This window comes from Mauremys mutica, chromosome 8, assembly GCF_020497125.1.
Source record: "Mauremys mutica isolate MM-2020 ecotype Southern chromosome 8, ASM2049712v1, whole genome shotgun sequence".
Taxonomy (NCBI): Eukaryota; Metazoa; Chordata; order Testudines; family Geoemydidae; genus Mauremys; species Mauremys mutica.
The window spans coordinates 31,288,578-31,305,625 of NC_059079.1; the positions used below are offsets into that span (position 1 = coordinate 31,288,578).

Genomic DNA, 17,048 nt, shown 5'->3' on the forward strand with positions numbered 1-17,048 from the left:
CCTAAATAATATTTTGGTTAAGTAATGCTGTAGTGTAAAGTGTCACTGCCACAATGTCTTATCAAAAATCCAGATGAACTCTTACAAGGTAATGCAGCAAATCAAACATCCATGGAGGTGGAGATTTTCAGAGGGGCCAAAAGCATCCAACTCCCAGTTGTACCTTTGAAATTCTTTTCTGTAATGTCATCTTTGGAGTTGTCATATTCTTGGGTCAGTAGGACAATAGAACAGGCTCCCTCCAGAGGTTTTGGAAGCTTCTTCACTGGAGATTTTCAAAAGGAGGTTGGATAGCCATCTGCCTTGGATGGTTTAGACACAACAAATCTCGGCAGGGGGTTAGACTACATGACCCTTGTGGTCTCTTTTAACCCTGTGATTCTATATCTACTTCTCAAATACTTGAGTAACAAATATTTTTCAAAATTGTCTAAACATTTTTACACAATAGTGAGTCTAAAGAAGCTGATGTTATTTACTAGGGACTCTAAAATGTTGCTTACAAAACAAGACAAGAGCCACAACAGCAGCAACTTTCCTATAACATTTCAGCAACGTCTCTCCATGCTGCTCGAAAAGGACCACTTCCAGAAACTGCAAAGGGAATGCATGTTTATGACCTACTCAGTACTTGTCTGATCATAATGATGAGTTTTGTGATGTAAACACTAGAGGTAAGAGTCCCACACCCACTCCAGCACCTTTATGCTAGTTAAAAGAGCCAGAGCTGCATAAAGGGGTCTTAAAAATGCTTTCTGGCTAAGGAAGAATCCTCCTGTCACAGGCATTGATGGAAGACAACCAGAAGGCTGCTTTCCAAGGACCCCTTCGCAAGTGCTGGTGAAGAGAACATGTCATGGGCAGGGCTGTAGCACTACGGAGATTCCAAGCAGTACTACAGCCCATGGGGCAAAAGTGGCTCAGCAACCAGAATCTCATCCTAGGAATTTGACCCTGACAAGAACTCATTCATACATAGGCCCCAGAACAGCTATGGTCAGGACCTGCAGTCACTACTCAGCTCAGGTGGAATATGGACTTGTGACTTGAGGTGAAAAGCTTCAAATCCCATTCTCAGTATCTTAAGCCGTCTAATCCTCTGATAACTATATTCTAATAGCCTCTTACATATTAGATAGCAGACATTTCCATAAAAATAACTGCTTTAAAGTGAAACCATTTAGATCTGATTTTTGCAAAATGCACTAACAAAAAGTCTTAAATATGCTTCAAAGTACCTGACTCAAGAAGGCACTGAACAAAATCAAAAGCTGCATTAAAAGTAATATAACTAGTTTGATTTAAAAACCTCACAGTAGATGTGGATAAGGCTAATAGAAGCATCTTTATCCCATCTTTTGTGCTTACTGGGGGATGCTGTAGGCTAAATGGTCCTCCATTAGGGGAAAACTCAAAACAATGAACAACTCAGGTGTAATATATGATGCAAAACCTCAGCTTCATAGGATACTACCCATGGCAGCCAATATCTTAAATGGTCTTGCTTTTCTGGTGTAAATGGACTTTTTATAAAAACATTCTTATTGGTTTAAAATTACAGCATAGAAACAAGAAGTGCAGTACATGATCAAGCAAAGCAAGCATCTGCCTGGAACAAGCTTAGTGGTGCCACATAAGTCTGTGAATAATCAGCATTCATTAACATCCAGAGAAGTGAAGAAGCAAAAGCAGAGTAAGGTTTGAGTAAATCACCGGGCTTTGTATAGCAGTGGTTACTGACAGTACTTAAACTGAAGTTAATCGAAGGTATTTCTGTAACATCACGCAAGTCATAACATACACCGGCCATTGGAAACTGCATCCACAAGACAACCCCTGAAATGGGATCCCAAATATGAAGTTTGAGGGAAGATCCAAGTCTCCCCCCACTCAAAGCCAAGACTTCATTTCAGCTAAATATTTAAGCATGTGCTCAAATCCCTCCCTATGCTGCAAAGCATTTAAGCACATGCTTAAGTTTAAGCACAGGCTTATATTCCATTGATGTCAATGAGATTTTGCACATTGCTAAAGAGAAATGGGCTGCCGAATTGGAGTCCAAGTGAGATCTCATACCAAAAGGAGCTTGGCTTTCCAGATCAACATCCTGAGATGTAATCAGCCAGTGGTTCTGATTGTGGTATTTATGGTGCAGTCAGCAGACAATGTTATGCTTCCTCGGTCCAGGCCAGGACTTTGGAAGAATCTTGTGCAATGACAAGAGTACCTGAGGCTGTATTAATTAATTTGGGAACCTGAGAGGACTGTAGGGTTCCAGCCAGTACCCAACAGCCTCAATAAGGAATCACCTTTGGATTTAATGCCCTGTAGATTCTCAACCTTGAGCAAACATTACAACATTGACAGAATGGTGATGCCATTACTAGAAAATCCACGTTATAGGGTGGTATTTCTGTGACATAGACCAGGGATCGGCAACCTTTGGCACGGGGCCCGCCAGGATAAGAACCCTGGCGGGCCAGGCCGGTTTGTTTACCTGCCGCATCCGCAGGTTCGGCCGATCGCAGCTCCCACTGGCTGCAGTTCGCCGCTCCAGAACAATGGGGGCTGGGGAGTAAAGAGTTGTATCTTACCCCTGGGAAAATCATCTCCAACTACTCTTCCCTTTCTTTCTAGACAGTAATATTACATATCATGTATGCTACAATGTGACATTTCCCTGAACACCTGAGAGAATCTCTCATTTGATGCTTCTTGGCTGGCATCATATTTACCTACAAAAGCAAATTTAAAAATAAAATACAAAATCAGCCTAGGATCAAATAAACAAGATATGAATTACTGATTTGATTCAGCCTAAAATTGCATTGTACACATGGTACAGTTAAAAAGGTTTCTTCTAACTTTTACCAGTAGTTATTGTAGGATAATACCAGGCACAGGGCCACATGTGTAGGACAATACCACTAAAGAAAATCATCCAATTACCGTAATTAAAATATATATTGAAAATATGATAAGGGCAGCAGAAATAAAAACAATACTGTTGAAAATATTGATTATTTTATGATTGCCAGTTGATTTTTCTGTATACTTATCAACATATATGCCTGAGTACTTACATTACCACTATTCTACACTACCTGTAATATTAATCGGGGGCATTTACAGATGTATACCTTCATTTAATATAAAAATGACCCTCTCTTTTTAAAGGGTCTTTGCTATTAATTGAAAACTATTGAAAAGTTTTTCTGCTCATTTAAAAAATGTAGAAATCTGGACTGTTCAAAAAGTTTGCCCAATCAGAATCAATTAGTAGGGTCGGAGTTTCACTGAATTTACTTACTCCCATTGTAGTCAATGGAACTTTCATGATTAATTTAAATAGGAGCAGTTAGGCCAGTGCTGAGTGCTTTTGAAAATCCCATTTATAATCTCCTTTAAAACTGATGATTAGGACAGTGGAACGAAAAAAGCAAGATAATTCCACAATTATTGCTTATAGATAGCAGCAGTGTGCGTGTACACACACGTGTATGTATGCAATACTATGTGACAGGGTCAGGCCAGATGGCTACGGGAGAGTGTTTGAAGGCAGATATATTAGTCCCAGATGAAGTAGATCCCTTTTCTCTTGGTAAGGTAACAGGGGCAGTTCCAGAACAAACAGGAACTTGCTGGAACCAACTAAGGCAGGCAGGCTAATTAGGACATCTGGAGCCAATTAAGAGGAAACTGCTAGAATCAATTAGGACAGGCTGGCTAATCAGGGCACCTGAGTTAAAAAAGATCTCACTTCAGTTTGTAGTGTGCATGCGAGGAGCTGGGAGTAAGAGGCACTAGGAGCTGAGAGTGAGAAGACATATTGCTGGAAGACTGAGGAGTACAAGCATTATCAGGCACCGGGAGAAAGGTCCTGTGGTGAGGCTAAAGAAGGTGTTGGGAGGAGGCCATGGGGAAGTAGCCCAGGGAATTGTAGCTGTCGCGCAGCTGTACCAGGAGGCAGGGACAGCTTTAAACTGATTCACCCGATTCCCCCCAGAAGTGGGCCCCGTGCCTTTGGTGTCTTTTTAATTTTTTTTAAACACACCCGGCGGCACTTTGGCGGTGGGGGGTCCGCTCCGGTCTTCAGCAGCAATTCGATGGCGGGGGTCCCCCGCCGCCGAATTGCCGCTGAAGGCCCAGCACTTCGGCAGCGGGTCCTGGGGTGGAAGGACCCCACACTGCAGGTCTTTGGGGCACTTCAGCAGCAGGTCCCAGAGTAGAAGGACCCCTCCCCACCAGCCGAATTGCTGCCGAAGACCCGGAGTGGAAGAAGCTCCAGGGGCCTGGACTCCGCAAGAGTTTTCCGGGGCCCCCGGAGCAAGTGAAGGATCCCGCTCCAGGGGCCCCGAAAAACTCTCATGGGGGCCCCTGCGGGGCCTGGGGCCAATTGCCCCATTTGCCCCGCCCCCTCTGGGCGGCCCTGTTCAAATCGGGCCCGGCTGTTCATAAAGCTGGCTATGCCAGGAGGCACTCTAGACAGCTTCAGTCCACAGGGCCCTGCGCTGGAACCCAGAGTAGAGGGCGGGCCCAGGTTCCCCCCAAACCTCCCAGCTTCTGGAGGAATTCTCTTGGACTGTGGCTTCTACCAGAGGGGAAGGTCTCTGGGCTGTTTTCTAACCCACATGGTGAATCTCTGAGGCGAGCAAATCCACCAATAAGCGCAGGACCCACCAAGGTAGAGGAGGAACTTTGTCACAACAGTCTACACGTATATATGAATACACACACAAGCTGAATTTCTTTGCTGAAGACTTTGACAAGTTACAGCTAAATGTGATTTGAAATTTCCAGTGTTACGCCAAATAAATAGGATTTATAATGTAAATGCTAGAAGAACTTCTGTAATAGGGATCCTACAACGCACTGCTATAACAACATATATTTCACTCTGTTCAGTTAGAGATGTTTTTCCTTCTTTTTCTGAACATTTGAGAACAGTAAGTGAAATGTTAATTTTTTTAAAGTCAGTACCATCTAGCTCAACCATCCAAATCATTTTTGTATACAGAGATTTTATTTCTAATCTTTCTCTGCAAGCTGCTTTGTTAAATCCTAATGACAACTTTTATGCATAATGCATAAAATAAACTTCACCAATATTTAACACACTTTTATAAGCATGTAAAACCCTTTTATAAGTGAGATGACACACTGCAGGCCATGCAGTCACAGTACACTAGGAAAACCACACTTCTCGGGTCACAAAGCATTTTGCTTTGCCTCATGCCATTAATTTCCCACCATCCAATACATGTTATCTTAGTATAGTTGTGCATCATATTATCTATTATTTCTTTCACTAATAGACATATACAGTATGAATGCCAGACAAATCCCCATTCTCTTGGCTTGAATCTAGGAATGATACTACTTTTGAGGGGAAAGAAAAAAATATGACTTTACCTAATTTAGATAGCCCCTTAGTTAACCAGAACACTCTCTATTAGCAAATATGCACCTATAAAGATACAGACTAACAAGGAATCAGTCTTAGCATTCATAAACGGATGCTATAAATCTTCCTCATGCATGAGGCAAAGAAATCAGAACAACAACAATGTATCACTAGCCTATGTCACTAGAATGATTTGTTTTACTCGTCTAATCTTTACCATATCTAAACTGACTATAATAAATGAATAATTACTCTGAATACAGTGCAGTTAATTGAAAGTCTGCTTGAAGTATAAAACCAAGAAATCATAACAACAAATACAAGGTTTAGTCAGTGTTTAGGAACTTGTCTTTGTCAATAATTTTTAAGGTTCAGTGTAAATGATACTGTTTACTACTATACATCATCTAACGTTACTCTAGAAAGTCATGAATTATTCCAGACTTCCTATGAATATTAAATAGTCTTTAGAGTCATGATATTTCATCAGCAAGCACCCAGGTAGTAAAGCCTTTTGGGGTTTGACTTTTTAAAATGAAACCAACGTACTCAAGTATGTTTTATTCTTAAGCTCTAATTTCCAAGTGCACTGTGAATGTATGTTAGCCTGAATTTCACAAACATGAGTTCACCTGAACATGAAAGGTGTGTCATCTAACACAGAGACAGGTTGTTTTCCAAAGCTCCCATCTGGACATTCAGTTGCCATAGCGTGTACAAAACAATCTGAATTCTGAGAGGGGCATGCATTAGAATTTGGATAGGCAAAAATCCATTGTTCTTTTTAAAATAGTTTTTCCTTAGAGATCATACATTTGTGACTAAGTCCTGAGGCTGAAAATAAATTTGAAAAAATAATCAGTTGAATGAAGGACACAGCTGAAAGATAATTGTTAATTACCTTGGCCGATGGAAATGGTCTGTTTGATAATCTTTTAAAAATTATAAGCTCCAGAATTTGCAATGAAGCTGTGTGGTATAGATTTTTCTTTCTTGAAAACAAAGACTTAGTAATAAAGACTTGTATGAGCATAAGTGCACTTACCCAATTATTTTTCCATTGAACCTGACCAGCAGATTGCTTTTTTCACCTACACAAGTGGTGCTATAAATTCGACTAGGACTAAGGTTAAAAAGAAACATGGATGCATCCAAGTACTTACTGTACAGAATACACACCACCACCACGGCAAATAATCCATCCTTTTTCCTATACAGTCTTCTGCAACCTGTGCTACTTTATTCCTAGCAAACCGGAAGCCCCAGATTTGAAGTTAGGTTATTTAATTTAGCAGAGAGCTATACTGCTCTCAGGCAGCCACATGTCTCCTTAGCAAACTGTTGTGTATGTACAATCGCTACAGGATGGGGAAAGTCACTAAGCTGGGTGGAAAGAGGTTGTCCAGCATCAATAACACTAGTCATATAAAGAGAAAGTTCACACGTTAAATGCTGCTATTATACCATGTCATCTCACAGAAACTCAGCATTTATACTGCACTGCAAAACAATTTCAATTTATGTTTGCAATAGTGTCTCTAACCATCTCACCATGAAGGCATGGGCAACATTCAATTATCTAAGTAGGGGCTAAAATGCCATGCTGCACAATAGAGCAATGCCAAAAGTCCCTAACTGACTGCTATTATGCGCTATAGGCTGTTGTTCTCTTCCTCCACACTCTCTCCATTCTACTTGTTGTCCATGTTATTCTGTCACCCACAGTAGCCTAGTTTCTAAGAGAATACTGGTTTCTACAACAGAATGGGCCATCATTCGTAAATGGTAAGTATGTAGTACTGCCATGTAAGGTGGCTACAGTGTTTGGAAAATGGAAAACAAGACTCAAACATTTTGCGACATTTTATATCAGTTTTACCAATGTTTTTCACCTAGCTCCATTAATGTAGATCGGGATAGGCAACCTATGGCACGCGTGCCAAAGGCGGCACGCGAGCTGATTTTCAGTGGCACTCACACTACCCGGGTCCTGGCCACCAGTCCGGGAGGCTCTGGATTTTAATTTAATTTTAAATGAAGCTTCTTAAACATTTTAAGAACCTTATTTACTTTATATACAACAAGAATTTAGTTATATATTATAGACTTATAGAAAGAGACCTTCTAAAAACGTTAAAATGTATTACTGGCACGTGAGACCTTAAATTAGAGTGAATAAATGAAGACTCAGCACACCACTTCTGAAAGGTTGCCGACCCCTGATGTAGATTAAGTGTTTTCTTTTTAACATGTCCCTTTATTGACATAGACTCCTCTCCTGTACAACATAATGCCACATCCATTCAGAGCTGACATGTGGGGGTCAAACAGAGTGGACTGTAATAGACGTTCGCACTTGGACCTGTTACAAAGTGACTTTCTGTCAGCATCCATTCTAAAATACGATAAAGTAGAAGAGAATAATTATAGCATTTAACAGCAGTACTAGGTAAGACAAACAAAAGGCAAATGTCGGACAGTAAATGTCTACTGGGGGACAGGCTTTGGCAGTCCTGCCAGGGAAGGGAACATGGCTGCCTCAAACAGAGTAGGGAACAGAGGAGCAGAAGCAGCATGGCTCTGTTCTTCAGCCAGCACACTTATATTTAGGTTAGGAAGGATTCCATTTTTTATCGGTAAGTGTTAGTAAAAGTCAATTTCACTGTACACACACCAACCAACGAAAAATATTTCTATTGACGATAAGTGAAATGGAAATTTACAGATGGGCAAAGAAAGAAAAATGCTGTATGAGAACTTGTTGGATTGGTGTAGAGGCAAAGGGGGGTAAATGAGGCAGCAAGACTCCCTTCCCCTTCAGGCCTGGCAAAACCTCCCTCCCCTCAAGACAAGGTAATCATCCAACAGGTGGGCACAATCCTCTCTGAACTAGCATAGGGCACACATGATTGAAGCTCCCAACTCTTATACCAATTTCATGGCCCAAACTATTCTAAATGTTTTGGCAGTTCTTCAAATGCAATTCGGGGCATGGCCAGCCATGTGAAAACAGCTTGGGAAAACAGCTGTGAGGGTTAACTGAGGTTCCCTCTCCTGCTCAAAACAAGAATTATCCCCTGGTCCTTGCACCAGATTTTTCTCTCCTAAATGACCCAGACAGAATCCCAGGAGCAGCAGGATACAGCTGGGACCCAGACAGATCTTCAAGGTCAGCCGGCTACGGTGGGAATCCAGGCTGGACCTCACAGTGAACAGGTTAGCGCAGGGGCTCAGACAGGGAGGCCCCAAGGGAAAAAGGTAGAGTAGGCCAGTTCTACAAGTTCCCTCCTAAGTGTTGATGAGCTAACCAAGCAGCAGGAGTCAACGGAACATGAAGTGGAGGATCTCAAGTGCTAGAGACAGCAGCTGGCCACGGAGCTCCAGTTTGCTAACGAGGAGAAAAAGAGCCTGCTCCACTTAGTATGTGATGGAAGTGGAGGCTCAGTGTACAGGGATGGACAAGCTATGGTGTGCAGAGACCCTGAAGTCCAGCAGGTGAAGGTGAACTAAAAGGGCTCTTAAATGCTCTCCAGGTAAGAGAGACCTGGGAGAGCAGACCCTGATTAAAGGGGGCAAAAGGACAGAGAAAAACACTTTCTTGAAACAGAGAGGTCGGGGAAAGAAGACCCCGGTAAAGAGGGATGAGAGAAAGTAGTAGAACTACCACCCCAATCCTACTGGGGAGGAGAGGGGTGTGATGAGGGGGACTAGGCCGAAAAGGAGGCCTCAGGATTCTGCCATGCCCATTCCAGGAAAGGAGCAGTGGAGAGGTCCTCCAAGTGGCCTAGAGTGGTTGTGAGGAAGCAATCAAACAGAGGAGTTGCTGGAACAACCAATCAGGGGTCAGGAGGGCCCTAGAAAAAGGAGCTGCAGAACAGAGCAGCAGTTAGTTGCTGCTTGGAGCTGGAGAAGAACGAACTGCGTGCCTGGGTGGAAGAGCAGCAGGACTACAGACAGCTAAGTCTGCTGTCAGGGACCAGGAGAGCAAGAGGTGTTCCTGGCTGTCTGCCTGCCAGGACTAAGCCAAACACAGTTTGCTAGCAGAGATCAGGGGTGCACTGAGGGACCACCTTGCTGGCTGTGGGGACTGAGTAGGGACTGAGCTTTGGGAGGGCTACAGGAAGATAGTATCTCCAGGGAGGAAGTCGTGGGGATACAGCCCTGTACCAGGACTGGACTGGTTTAAAGACCACAGACACAGCCAACCACAGGAGGCACTCGCAAGAAGTGAGTGTTGACCCCGTTACAGAGCCAAATTATGGCAACCTTAATCCTCCCATTTCCTATCTTTCGAGAGCTTGACTTTGAAACCTTAATTTTTTTAACTGTAGTTTTCTTCATAAAAAACCTAAAAGCCATAAATCCTATCAGCAGGGTCCAGACCAGAGGTTCCCAAACTATGGAGCATGGTCCCCCTGGGGTGGGAGCAATAAGGTTATCGGGGGCACAAAGATGATGAAAGGCTGGAGTCAGGAGGGGGCTCTGTCCAGAAGGGGAAGCAGACAGGGCTCTGTGCAGAAGGTCTTGGCAGCCAAGACCAGGCTCCGTGCCCACTTCACTTCCCCACTGCTGCAGCTGCCACCAACCAGCAGTTATGTTCCTCTGCTGGGGATGTTGGCAGAGACTCTGCAAGGAGGGAGGCTACACCCCAAGAGTACTGACCCCCCCCCATCAGAGCCCCTTCCTGACCCTGGCCCTTCAGTGCAGCTCCAGGGCGCACAGCCCCATTCACTTGCCCTGCCAGACAGGGTCTGCACAGGGAAAGCAGAGGGGGCCATGCTCAATGGCTGAAGTCAGCAGGGGGCCCTGTCTAGCAGGGGGCCAGTACTCATGGGTCCATCTTTCCACTCCCTACTTAACTCTGGCCCTTCCATGCTGCCCTGTTCACTTCCCCTGCACCGGTGAGGATGAGACAGGCAGGGAGCCAGGTCCCAGCAGCCAAGACTATCTGATGTGGCAGGGAGTGGAAGGTTTCCTCAACTGCCATATAGCTAGTACCTCTCCCCCCACCCTGCACCCGTGGTACTGGGCACCCCACCCCGGTCCCCATGTTACAGGGGTCTCCTCCCCGATAACCGCATTAAAAGAGGTGTGCGCATGGGACATGAATCTCTGAAATGGGGCTCAGCCAAAAAAAAAAGTTTGGGAACCTCTGGTCCACACCTTTAGATCCACAGTACAGACCTCTACCACTTCAGCTAACACAGCAACTTGTAGCAGTAATAGTCCATTATTCTCTGTGTACCAGTTCATCAACAGGGGGATGAGAAATGCACTTTGCCAACTGTTTGTGGACAGCAAAAGAATGTAGAAGATTCAGAACTCCTGGGTTCCATTCCAGACTCTGGAGGAGCGTGTATCTAGTGTTACAGAACTTTCTGCCCCTGTCCCTCGAGCCTGTTTCTTCCCTTTTATCTGCACCACTCCTGCTGCCTTCCTGTTCTGTTCCTATCCACCACCATGCCCCAGATCATATCTCCTCTACCTGGGTTCCTCCCCAATCTGCTTCCCTCTACTCTCTATCTTCTCCCCTGTCTCCCGTTTCTCACCTCATTGCATTCATGTCAGGCAGCTTCCTCCTCCTCCACACTACTTTGCGGCCAGCCAGCAGGGAGGACACAGAGCTCAGCAGATTGTCTCCTTGCTCTCCGTTCCCATGCCCAGCGCCACAGCAGCCTCTGGAGAAGGAGCAATTGCAAGGAAATTGCTTAGCCCCTGCACCTCTGAGCTGGGGCATACTCTGTACAGATGGAATATTCAGACAATTTAACTGCCAGACTAACAAGTTTCTACTGTGCATGTGGCAACTGCAACTTTTCAGAGGCTTGTAACTTGGCCAAAATTTGGGTGAATTTTCACAGAGATGGCACAAGGCATATCCCTGATACTAGGGTTACACACCCCTGCCACATTTCAAGTCCCGGAGCCCAACTAAGCTGGCCCTAGAACTTCAACAAAATGGCTATAAGAATTGTCTTAACATATATAAAGCAATGTATTTTCTGCTAATTTAATTCTCAGAAACAGCTCAACTATTTTAACTGAAATAAAAAGAAAAGAAAATTGAGCTTCAGGCAGACACCTGGCATGGAAAAATTGAGCCCAATCAGTTAACATTTGACACAGTTACAAACCATTAATTTAGCAAAAGATGAAGTGTGTGAAGTTTTTATTTCTGAACTCACATTGCTGTGACAAAGAACATGAAATAACTATAGGACTTACTATTATCTACTGAGATGACAACATGTGCTCAGAGCTATACACAGGTGGACAAGATTCTGTCTCAAAGGGCTCGCAGTCCAAATTAGACAGACAATACATTATAGGCACAGAATACACCAAACTGGCCAGTTAGGGGCCAACATTTGAAAATAATTTATTGTTTTTATGGGAGATTTTTGTTCAAAGTCTTTATGGAAAGAATAGATTTTAAAGGAGAGACATGATTGAAGAAAGGGTTGTCTTTTGGCGTATGAAAAGGGAGAAACTATTTCTAAAGCTAGAAGTTAAAGCTCATGCTACTGGAAATAATCTTTGCAAAACAAGATAAAAGAGCTAGTTAAAACTCCTGTCTAGAGATCTTGCATGACTCCTATTTCTCAGGAACAGCAAAGCAGCCTCATTGCCCAGGTGTAAGCAAGTGTGCCTATGTGTTTAGGTTTCTTAACAAAGTATAGCATGCCATCAAGAGACTCTCTTATTCTATTGCAAGAATTTCTGGTGCCTATTAGCAGTCTGTTGAAATGATCCTTAATAAAGAGTCTTCATAAAACACAGAATTCTCTTGGTAATTTGTTGTTGCATGAGTGCACATACAGTATATGTGCATCTCAAAGTACATGGGAAAAGTCACAGATAGGATAATAAGTCTTTCACAAATGGAGCCTTAAATTAGTAAAGAAAGAAAAGATGATGCTTTCTACTGCAATGATTTTATTTTTTCCACAAAGGAAGTTGAGATATATCTATCTGAAGAAAAATTACTACAAAGCAGCTGGAACACTGGAACCTCCATAATATATTGCACATTTTAATCATGTTTGATACAACACTTTATATGGATATCAATTATACTAATGACTCTGACATAATACCCTTGGGTGCCTAAGGGATATGTATTGTCACCTCCCTTTTGTCATAAAAATAGTGAATAGTTCTATATCCACACTAAAGTAGTTTCTTTCATTTTTATAGAACGAATGAGTAACACTGTAAAAAAAAGGACATTTTATCCCATATTAGTTTAGCAAACAGAAGAGATTTCACATATGACAGTACTAAATATGCTCTTAAGCTGCTAATAAAGACAAAGCCTAAGGGGGAAAATTCTAATAAGAAGCAATGCTAGAAGTTTTTATTTCTGGATCTAAAGCAAAAATATTCCACTTAGGTATAGTTTTAAAGGTACCATATAAGAAATTGAGGTTTCCAATAACTTTTATGTTTGATAAAAAACACTTCAATTTGAGCATATTTTAACACTGAAAACAACTGGTTTTAACAGTAGAGTTATTTGTGTAACTTGTCTATATGCATTTTACCAAGTAAAGAAAGCTGAAGGTTTGATCTGTAAATGAACTACAGCAGAACTTCCTAGCTGTGGTCTATGGAACACTTGCTCATGTCTGTAGACAGCTGGCAGGTCACATGGCTCTAGTTCCCCTCATGCCTGGCAGAGAGAAATAGTAGAAGGAAGGGGGAAATGCCAATCTCCATTGTCCACACGTTAAATTTTCAAAAAAGCACCACTGTGCTTTCTCCCTGGTACCCCTCACACTTGAGGCACTCCCCATAAACATATCCAAAACTAGTACATTATCCTCCTTCAAAGCCCTCCTATACCATGATGCCTACAAAACACTCAACAACGAGGCCACTGGAGTGCTGAAACTACTGCTGAAACTACAATCCTGACCAATAGGATCTCATTGTTTACTTGTACTCCCCCATCTGTTGTCTCTTGTTTTATATATAGCTTGTAAGCTGTTGGGGCAGGGACCATTTTTCTGTTCTGTGTTTGTACAGCACCTAGTACAATGGCCTCTTGGTCCATGACTAGGACTCCTAGGCACTCAAATAACAAATAAAGCTCAAAATTATACAGTGTGATTAAGGATTCCCCACTCTCCCCCAAAAAAGTACAGAACACTTTTAGATAGGAGGCAGCCATCCATTATTCCCAGCAGCATTGTCTCAATTCTATGAACGGATCTGAGGGACTTAGGTGTGTTTAGCATCAACTCTTTAGCTATTGCTCCAATTATTTCTCAGAAATGGGAGGCTAGATCCTGAGCAATTACCTTTGCAGGCTCCACTGTGGCCCGAGAATGTTTCTTGATAGTGGGCCAGATTATGGCATGCTTTGGGTGGATGCAAGTTTCCCTCAAAAAAGCAGTGTTAATATCTGTCACAAGGGTGACAAGTGATTCTGGGCATCTGTGGGCATGGCAGGAAATCACAGATGATGACACATTCCTTACTTGTCTCCTAAAGGATCTTGTCCCATGTGCTGAACTATGTGAAAAGCAGAAATGTGTTTTTGGACCTAGTCTCACTGTATGGCTGTGCTGCCCAGGCAGGGCATCCAAGGTGCTTGTTTCCAAGAAGAGGGCTGATCGTTCCTCACATCCGCTAGAACTGGCTTCTGAGGCAGCGTGGAAGCACTAGTGACAAAGTTATTCAACGTGCAGGAAAGTTTTGTAGGGTGAGATTTAGCTGCTCCTAGAGTAGCAGAAATGTAGAGTGATTTCATAGCCTCAGCCAAGGCTGCAGAATAGGATTTTAGGAGGTCGTTACGATGTTTGAAATCCTTGCTTGAATTTCCTTTTTGCTTCCGCTTCATCCATCACAAGTCATCAGAGACCCATAATGATCTGCGCAGGGCAAAGAGTGCATTTAGGCTTGAAATGCCAATAGTAGGGTGTGATCATAGTTCTTTCCCAGATCTTCCACTCCCTGGCTCTATGATCAATGAAGGAGTCTATGGAATTCAGTAGAAAAATGGTGGATTTCCAAAAAAAAAAAAAAAGCAACAAATTCCTCAGGTTTTATTATAACAATGCTGAACACTAGGGTATATACAAATACTTTTAAAACTCTTGTATTACATTAGCTATTTCTGCTATTCTTGCTAGCAATAAGGCTAGCAGAATGTTTATAAACCCCTAGCATATAGGAAGCACCCACCCTGCTCTGGATAAAGCATAAACCCAGTGGCCAAACACACCTCCTTCCAGTGTGTGGGATTTTTTTTAGATTTGGAAACTTAAATAATAGCATCCTAATAAACTTTGTCCCAATGACCTCTTCCCCAAGCTTAGCTTTTCCAGGGCTTTTCCATCTCAGACCCTAGTTTCCTTTACTCCCAACGAGAACCTTGAAGCCATACTTCTAGGCTAGTTGGAGCTAATTAAATCCATTTCCCAGCATGACAGCAGTAATTCCACTGAATCTTCATGGAGGGTTCAAGAAACTGATCACAGGATGACTTAGAGGAATCTCACATACCTATGTAGGAGCCGAAAACCTGTAAACCCTGTTACATCGCTATTGAAAATGTCATTTTAAAACCAGCCACTAAAGGAAAAGGAATCCATAGCTAAAAGTGGAAAAACAATTTTTAGTGTGTTCATGTTTTCTAAACTTCTGTTTTGACCTTCTAAGAGAACGTATAATAATACGTTAGTTTGTGGTGATTTTTTTTTCCATTTGTAATTATTTAAACACTGATTTTGATTCAGTTATGAAAGCTGACAAGTGATTATGCCCCCATTCTATGTGCTTTTACCATTTTGAACAAAAAAAGTTAAACCACCAAGTTATTTAAATATTAAAAATCACTAATGCATATGCATAGCAAGTAACTACCTCTCCAAGACACTTCAGAAGAATTGTACTTAGTACTTGTGATAAATTATGTATTTATTATCAGAGGGGTAGCCGTGTTAGTCTGGTTCTGTAGAAGCAGCAAAGAATCCTGTGGCACCTTATAGACTAACAGACGTTTTGCAGCATGAGCTTTTGTGGGTGAATACCCACTTCTTCGGATGCAAGTAGTGGAAATTTCCAGGGGCAGGTTTATATATGCAAGCAAGAAGCAAGCTAGAGATAACGAGGTTAGTTCAATCAGGGAGGATGAGGCCCTGTTCTAGCAGTTGAGTGAAAACCAAGGGAGGAGAAACTAGTTCTGTAGTTGGCAAGCCATTCACAGTCTTTGTTTAATCCTGAGCTGATGGTGTCAAATTTGCAGATGAACTGAAGCTCAGCAGTTTCTCTTTGAAGTCTGGTCCTGAAGTTTTTTTGCTGCAGGATGGCCACCTTAAGATCTGCTATTGTGTGGCCAGGGAGGTTGAAGTGTTCTCCTACAGGTTTTTGTACATTGCCATTCCTAATATCTGATTTGTGTCCATTTATCCTTTTCCTTAGAGACTGTCCAGTTTGGCCAATGTACATAGCAGAGGGGCATTGCTGGCATATGATGGCATATATTACATTGGTGGACGTGCAGGTGAATGGACCGGTGATGGTGTGGCTGATCTGGTTAGGTCCTGTGATGGTGTCGCTGGTGTAGATATGTGGGCAGAGTTGGCATCGAGGTTTGTTGCATGGATTGGTTCCTGAGTTAGAGTTACTATGGTGCGGTGTGCAGTTACTGGTGAGAATATGCTTCAGGTTGGCAGGTTGTCTGTGGGTGAGGACTGGCCTGCCACCCAAGGCCTGTGAAAGTGTGGGATCATTGTCCAGGATGGGTTGTAGTTCCCTGATGATGCGCTGGAGGGGTTTTAGCTGGGGACTGTACGTGATGGCCAGTGGAGTCCTGTTGGTTTCTTTCTTGGGTTTGTCTTGCAGTAGGAGGCTTCTGGGTACACGTCTGACTCTGTTGATCTGTTTCCTTATTTCCTCGTGCGGGTACTGTAGATTTGAGAATGCTTGGTGGAGATTTTGTAGGTGTTGGTCTCTGTCTGTGGGGTTAGAGCAGATGCGGTTGTACCTCAGTGCTTGGCTGTAGACAATGGATCTTGTGGTGTGCCCGGGATGGAAGCTGGAGGCATGAAGGTAGGCATAGCGGTCGGTAGGTTTTCGGTATAGGGTGGTGTTAATGTGACCATCAATTATTTGCACCGTAGTGTCTAGGAAGTGGACCTCCCGTGTAGATTGGTCCAGGCTGAGGTTGATGGTGGGGTGGAAGCTGTTGAAATCGTGGTGGAATTTTTCCAGAGTCTCCTTCCCATGGGTCCAGATGATGAAGATGTCATCAATGTAGCGTAGGTAGAGAAGGGGCGTGAGTGGAAGGGAGCTGAGGAAGCGTTGTTCCAGGTCAGCCATAAAAATATTGGCATATTGTGGGGCCATGCGGGTGCCCATAGCGGTGCCACTGATCTGGAGATATATATTGTCATCAAATTTGAAATAGTTGTGTGTGAGGATCATCAGGGAACTACAACCCATCCTGGACAATGATCCCACACTTTCACAGGCCTTGGGTGGCAGGCCAGTCCTCGCCCACAGACAACCTGCCAACCTGAAGCATATTCTCACCAGTAACTGCACACCGCACCATAGTAACTCTAACTCAGGAACCAATCCATGCAACAAACCTCGATGCCAACTCTGCCCACATATCTACACCAGCGACACCATC

At 43.1% G+C, this 17,048-nt stretch overlaps 1 long non-coding RNA gene across 2 annotated transcripts in view; it reads right to left on the reverse strand.

Annotated features, from left to right (window-relative positions):
* LOC123376535 overlaps nucleotides 1-10,696 on the reverse strand; it is a 57,097-nt gene extending 46,401 nt beyond the window's left edge. For both annotated transcript variants that reach the window (XR_006581824.1, XR_006581825.1), the window contains exon 1: nucleotides 10,589-10,696. This is a non-coding gene — a long non-coding RNA (uncharacterized LOC123376535). The remainder of the gene's footprint in view (nucleotides 1-10,588) is intronic.
* Between the last annotated feature and the right edge of the window lie 6,352 nt (nucleotides 10,697-17,048).